Raw genomic sequence first — 7,291 nt, forward strand, 5'->3', positions numbered from 1 at the left:
ACAACAATAGTTTCATGCCATGTGGAATACAGATATTTAACTTTGTGTCAATTATTTATTACTTTTGGATATTGGAACCTTAACCCAAATCCCCAAACACTGATTCAGTAAGGTACTTTTAACTTGCCAAAATGAAAATTAAAAAATGATTCTTCTTCCCCTCCATTGTGTCCACCTTCAGGGATGGCTACTAAAGGCCATTTCTGCTTCAGAGGGCAAAAAAGGAGATTCTAACCTAAGAGAACAGTGGTGCCCAATGGAACATGCAAAACATCCAGTATAAGGCTTAGAACTCAACCAATAATCAAGAGTGTTAGTATCTAATTGAAAAAGAATTCATAGAATATTCTTAGAGAACAATTTCTACCATGGTACCAAGGTAGACACGGCCTCTCATGAGAAATCTGGAAGACTCAGAATCATGTTTTAAACCTTAATAGGTCTTCTGTTTTTTATTGAGTCTTCATTATGTTTTCATTTTTCTGCTTTTGCTTAACCTCAACTTTACATTGTCCACAATGTATTTTCTTAGAAAATACTTAAAAGTTATCATTTTAGTCACTGTTGTCCAAGCAAATGTCACAACTTCTAAGATATTTACTATTTTAAACATAAACATCAATTTCCATGGAATAAGAGTCTAGGTAGAAATGACATTTCCCATGGAATAAAAGTCTACATAGAAAAGACACATTAGAGTCTCAAAGTCAAATATTCTCTCAATTTCACTTATTCACCTACAGAACGAACATGACACTGGATAAAAAGCATGGGTTCTAACCAGCTATGTGACCCTGGACAAGTCATGCTGCCTTCCTAAGCCTCATTTTCTTTATCTTCAAATAAGAAGCTGAAACAGGATAATTCTTCAGGTCTCTTTTAGTGATTTACCAGAGAAGGCCTTCTGAATCTACTTGACAGTAAAAACAGAGTGAAATATTAGAGGACAAGAGGTAAACAAATATTTCACCCCCAACTCAGCAGCACACATTTTCTGAGAAAATCCTAATAATAGGAAACAAGTCCAGAGGAAGTACTGACATCACGATTTGAATTTTTATCATTTTAGGTAGCATTATTCGTAAACAAGCTAATGTAGCTAAATTGATCCTAAACTCCCACACAGCTGCTGAAAGTATATTAGTTGAGGAAACTGTCTAAGGTGAAGTCTGTACTGTATGAGAACTTTTATTTGAATTCAAATGTAAATATAAATAGCTCACAGGGTTTTTTTTTCCCCTCTGAAATGTCAGAGAGCGTATTAGGAGAACCAATTTACAATCAGCCTTTACATTTAATTGGATAAACATATGATCCACAGAAAAATCAAGACAATAAACCAACTTTAATATTAGAAGTGATCAAAGGTGATAATACATATTTCCAGAAGAAACATACTAGAAAGTGTGGCAGAATTAGTCTTTATGTTCTCATGGAGTTTACAGAAAAATTATTATAAAGTGGCATCTCAACTATTTAGAGTCACTTGAAGTATTCATTGCCAATATAAAATAAAAGAATGAGTACAGAAAAAAAGTGTGTGATAAAATAACAAAACAGTTATTCTGCATGTGTTTTAAATCATGAACTTCTTCAAGTTCATATATTTTTAGCTAAATGTGAAGAGAGTATTTCTAAATTACTATACTTAGAACAAGCTAATCCATTACAAAATGTATGGACTCTGAAAGTATTTATCCCAGTGTGGGGATGTCCTTTAAAACTCATGGAACTTCATCTGGGGTAAGGAGGCCAGATTCACCATCAGAAAAAAGAAGGAGAAGGAGAAGAGAAGAAGAAGAAGAAAGCACATTCTCATGAATGAGCTGGTCAAAGACTCTATAAAATAAAATATAAAATGATTGGTGTCTAATTCAAAGGGGTACATTAGCATATTACTTTCTTTTGCAATTCTTTTCACTAACAGAAACAAAACAATTATAGATAGACTCAAAAATTCCTTTTCTTAAAGAAAACAGGCATAAAATTTTTACTATATAGAAGTCAAAATAATTCAAATGTTATATGTTTCTCCATTATAACAGTCTCCAGACTTTATTATTGGAAACAACACTCATATTCATCACCTAGGCTGGACATCACCTCCTTGAGGATAGTGAGTATTTTTATTAATTACATTCTAAAACATGTAGTAGATATCAGGCAGATTGAATAAGGACACAATGGGAAAATAAACTCATGAAAACATGAAAATTCAGTTTTGATTTAGTTCTGAAGGTTGAGAACATAAAAAAAAATCAATATTCCTTAAAAAAGTGAAGGAGATCCCAACTTTTCAAGTACATCCTTGACTATTGACTGGCTTGCCTGACTTCACCCAAGGTATTTTTCCATTTCCCTAAAAGTAGGGGGGGTCCTGAGATTTATGAACTTGCCAGGAGAACTGCAGAAACTTAATTAATTCTTAATGTCTGTAGAATCCTTTGGAGGTGTTTTTAATATGATTTTTGAGGAAATCACCATATTTTTTGTTTAAAAAGTTACTCTGGGGCTTCCCTGGTGGCGCAGTGGTTGAGAGTCTGCCTGCCAATGCAGGGGACACGGGTTCGAGCCCTGGTCTGGGAAGATCCCACATGCCGCAGAGCAACTGGGCCCGTGAGCCACAATTACTGAGCCTGCGCGTCTGGAGCCTGTGCTCCGCAACAAGAGAGGCCGCGATAGTGAGAGGCCCGCGCACCGCAATGAAGAGTGGCCCCCACTTGCCACAACTAGAGAAAGCCTTCGCACAGAAACGAAGACCCAACACAGCCATAAATAAAATAAATAAATAAATAAATAATTAAAAAAAAAAAAAGTTACTCTGTTCAACTGTATTTGAAAATACACAGAAAAAAATCCTTACAATACCGTTGCCTTCTAAAGCCTAGTACCAAGGTCAGAGGTAAAGATGTCAAACACCACTGAGCTGAGGGAAGAAACCATGCCATGCAGAGATGCAGCCTGGAGGGGAGGCCATGGAAGAGGAAGGAGGAAACACTACCTGCCTCAGGGTATCTACCCTTCATCTTTTCCTTTCTCTATTTTTTTAGGCACAGAAGAGAGAAGAGAGAGAATGAGATGATGTGAGGGTGGTGGTAGGGATATTGAGGGGGAAGGAATCACAGTGGTGATGGGAGGGGAAAAAGAAATGTGAGGCTAACACACAGGTGCTAGATACTAGCGCAGATCAAAGATCAATAACGCTGCCTGTGGGAACTTTGGGATGTCAAACCTCATAAACAGTTGCTGAGAATTTGTGCGCACTTAAGTCCTGGGGAAGCAAAGAGAATTATTTTCTTTGAGGATGAATTGCAATATATAGAATATGCAGTGGTCAAGAGAATCATAGTCATATATATAATTCCTTCCTTCTTAGGTGAATTTATTTAAATATTGGTCTAAATGTTCTATCCTTTTCTCACGAATTATCCACTGTGAATAGCTCATGTTAATGACTCAGTGTGTCCTTCTGCCATGATACATACGTCCACACAGTTTGTGCCTTTCTCCCCTGCTCCCTCTTCTCTAAATCCTTATCTCTATGAGCCTCAGCTGCGCACGAACACAGCAAAGTTACCTGTGAGTTACTCTTCTGGATTTCAAAACCCATTTCAGCTTCTCACTTTATAGAGGCCACCAAAAGCCTGTCTCACTCTGGGTTAATGAGATATTTCTCATTTTTCTCTGTAAACTTGGCTATGGAAGCACTTCCTTGCCCACTTCAAAAAGTGTCACACATACTAATTTAAAAGTATACATGCAATCATTTAAGTGAATTTAGTGATCAGAGGAGATCTGTCATTCACGGCATCTTACTCCTGATAGGCTCATTTATTTATAGATTCAAGCTACCGAATACCTATGTGAAAACTGAAGAAGAACTGAAGGAAAACCATGTATCTTTGCCATTTGCATCCACCCTCAACAAATGACAACTTGAAAAATACGTTGCTAGGAGGGATCATTCATTTTTCCCTGAATCTTAGTTTCTACCCCTCTAGTCACTGAAAAATAAGCAACCTTATAGAAATGAATGAATAAGAGCAAAAATATGAGCTGCATCCTCCAAAGGACCTAATTTAACCTAGAAAACTCTAAGCCAGTGAGAAAGTCTCTCAGAAAGCAAAAAAAAAAAAAAAGTTTTCTTAAAACTTATGTTTATTTATATGAAGAATTGTTCCAAAAAATAAATTATTCATGTGGCTCACAGAAATATATATAATTTATAAAAACAAATAAATGAGGACATTAGAACAAGTAAGACGAATAAAGAGGCTATGTGGCTAGGAATAGTATCTTTCCTTAAAATACATGCCACAGGGACTCTTGCTAAAAGACGTTGAACATTCAGCTTTGAGCATTCTTAAGCCAGTTCACGGAAAAAACACGAGCCATTTCACATTTCCAAACTCTCTTCCCCATCTAACTCTCTGGTATTGGAAAATGCTGTAAATTCTTTAAGCCTGAGAAATGATTACATTATATAAGATATTACACTTTGAGAGCAATTAACACTTAATTGAAGTGATACTAAATTATAAATACTGTGTGTGTGTGTGTGTGTGTGTGTGTGTGTGTGTGTGTATCTATATGAGTGTACATGTTGGGATAGAGTTTGGGGAACTGTTAAAGAAGGGAAACAAAGAAATAGGAGATTAAGAACACAGCAGATGCACCTTACCTAGCCCCAAAAGCTTCCTCATGCTTCTTTGTGATTCCACCCTTCTCCATCCCCTCCCACTCCTATGCAACCACTGACTGGTCAGAAGCATTTTAAAATTCAAGTTAGTGTGACATTGTTCTATAGATAACTCTAGGCTTGTGGCACTCAAGGTATCTCCAGCATCAATAGCCATGTCCCCTCACATAACAAGAAACCGTTTTAGGTATTTATTCTAACAAGGGAAGTAAATTCCTGGACAATCCACTAAATACTGTTTATAAAACACTGGCACTTTGTAACTTTCTGAATTGAGTTTCCCAAATGGTGTGTTCTTAAAAAGCACAAAAGTGGTTTATATCTCCAAGTGAAGTCAACCATGACCATTAAGATCTTAATCCTGATAAACTGAATGCCTTACAGTTTAGCTCCAATTTTTTGTCTTTTTAATTAAACCCAGACTGCTTAGTCAAAACAAAATGTGTAAATTCCAGCTTCACTGCCTGTAGTGTGTGACTTTTGGCAATTTATTCAGCCTTCCTGGGTTTCAATTTCCTTATCCACGAAGTAGGAATAAAAACATCTACTTTGCAATATTGCAGAGATTAAATAAGCTAATATAGGTGAAAATACCAAACATAGCATTGGGTTCATGATTACCCACTAAATGTCAATTCTCCTCCCTTTTTCTTCTTTCAAAGGAAAATCAGAATAAAGTTGAAGGAAGAACACGGGTTTTGCAACTGAAGGATAAGAGTAAGAGTCCGTCCCTTTCATGTACAGTTTGAGACAAAATACTGAGGCTCTCTAGGGTCCTCTGCGTCCTCTTCTCTAAAATAGGGACAATTGCCCGTCAGGATGGCTCTGGCAAAGAAGCGCGGCGAGAAGAAGAGGGCCGGTCCGCCATCAAGGAGGTGGTGACCAGAGAATACACTATCAACATTCACAAGCGCATCCCTGGAGCGCCTTTCAAGAAGCGTGCCTCTCGGGCGCTCAAAGAAATCCAGAAGTTTGCCATGAAGGAAATGGGAACTCCAGATGTACGCGTTGACACCGGTCTCAACAAAGCTGCTGCGCCAAAAGAATAAGGAATGTCCCATACCGTACCGTGTGTGGTTGTCCAGAAAACGTAATGAAGATGAAGAGTCACCAAACAAGCTCTATACGCTGGTTACCTATGTACCCGCCACCACTTTCAAAAATCTACAGACAGTTAATGTGGATGAGAACGAACTGCTGATTGTTCAGTAAAGTTATAGAATGGCAAAAAAATAAATAATAAATAAATGACAATAAAAATATTTAGGAATAATCACAGGCCAATAGCGACCCAAGTCACTTCCATTCAAGGTATCTGGTATAACAAAATTAAAGAGATAGCAAACAGTGTTATATAAACACATGAAAATTTATTTTGATATTTATATTAACAATTACAAATGGGGGATAAAATTTTCCCCAACTTCATCAATCTACCTCAGAAGATAGTATCAAAAGTAAATTGTATAAAAAGTCTAACTTAAAGAAATTTGTACTTGGAGACCTAAGAAGGTCAAAAAGCAGTATTTCAAAGAGCTGTGACTATCTTGTTATGAGGTGGGCATAACATAGGATGACTTGGGAGTTCCTTTGAAAGTGAAAATAGGTATCAAAGAATAAAATTATATAATTATTAAAGCATTTACTTTTTTATTTTTGACTAGTTCTACTATATCTGTGAACCTATAACCTTTCTTTCTTCCAAAACTATTTTGAAACATAGTATTATTTCTATGAGATAGTATCTATATATTACCAGAAAATAATCACCTAAGCACAATGATTTTTCATTATATTTTCACATATTTGTCATGTACCTAGCCATATGTGTCTATTACACCAAGTTGCTGGTATTATTCTAAACAACATCTCTTTTGTATCTATATATTATTTAAATATTTTCCATAAAATTGCCTGTAATTTTCCTCAACGATGCATTTTACGGTAAATAAATTTGAAATTGTGGGCATCTTCAATTAACTCTTTGCTATAGACCATGAAAAGTTTTCATTGAAAAGATACTCTGTAGTTGCTGAAATACCTTGTAGACACATGACAAATTCTGCTACACAGAGGATATTCTCAATTCTATTTGTCCCCCAAATTTTGCTACATTGACAATATCTCAATTCTATATGTTGAAAAGTGTAAATATTTCAGTTCAAATACCTCATTGGTCCTCTCATTTTTCTTTATTCAGAGTAATTACCTTCAAAAATTTCTATAATACAAACAATTTGTCATAAAAGGTATCTCTATAATTCTTTTCAGTGTTTTGTCAAATGTAGGTGCTGCAAAATCACAGATCTTTTCAACTGCATTCAGTTTCAGTACTGATAAATGTATCCAATTAAATATAGAAGCTTCATCAAAAAAGTCCTCCATGTTGAAATATTTCAAAGGAAAATTCTTAAATCTAGCCCTTAGTTTGAGCTCTTATTGTTTAATTTTTCCCCTTGCTTGTCTAGTGATACATTTCAATGTATTCTTTTTTTATTATTATTATTTATTTATTTATTCATCTATTTATTTATTTTTGGCTGTGTTTCTGTGCGAGGGCTTTCTCTAGTTGCGGCGAGCCGGGGCCACTCT

General features: G+C 35.8%; 1 pseudogene; it reads left to right on the forward strand.

Annotated features, from left to right (window-relative positions):
* The first annotated feature begins 5,518 nt into the window (after nucleotides 1-5,518).
* On the forward strand, nucleotides 5,519-5,911 carry LOC103015140 (60S ribosomal protein L31-like; annotated as a pseudogene).
* Nucleotides 5,912-7,291: the final 1,380 nt, after the last annotated feature.

This window comes from Balaenoptera acutorostrata, unplaced genomic scaffold, assembly GCF_949987535.1.
Source record: "Balaenoptera acutorostrata unplaced genomic scaffold, mBalAcu1.1 scaffold_1407, whole genome shotgun sequence".
Taxonomy (NCBI): Eukaryota; Metazoa; Chordata; class Mammalia; order Artiodactyla; family Balaenopteridae; genus Balaenoptera; species Balaenoptera acutorostrata.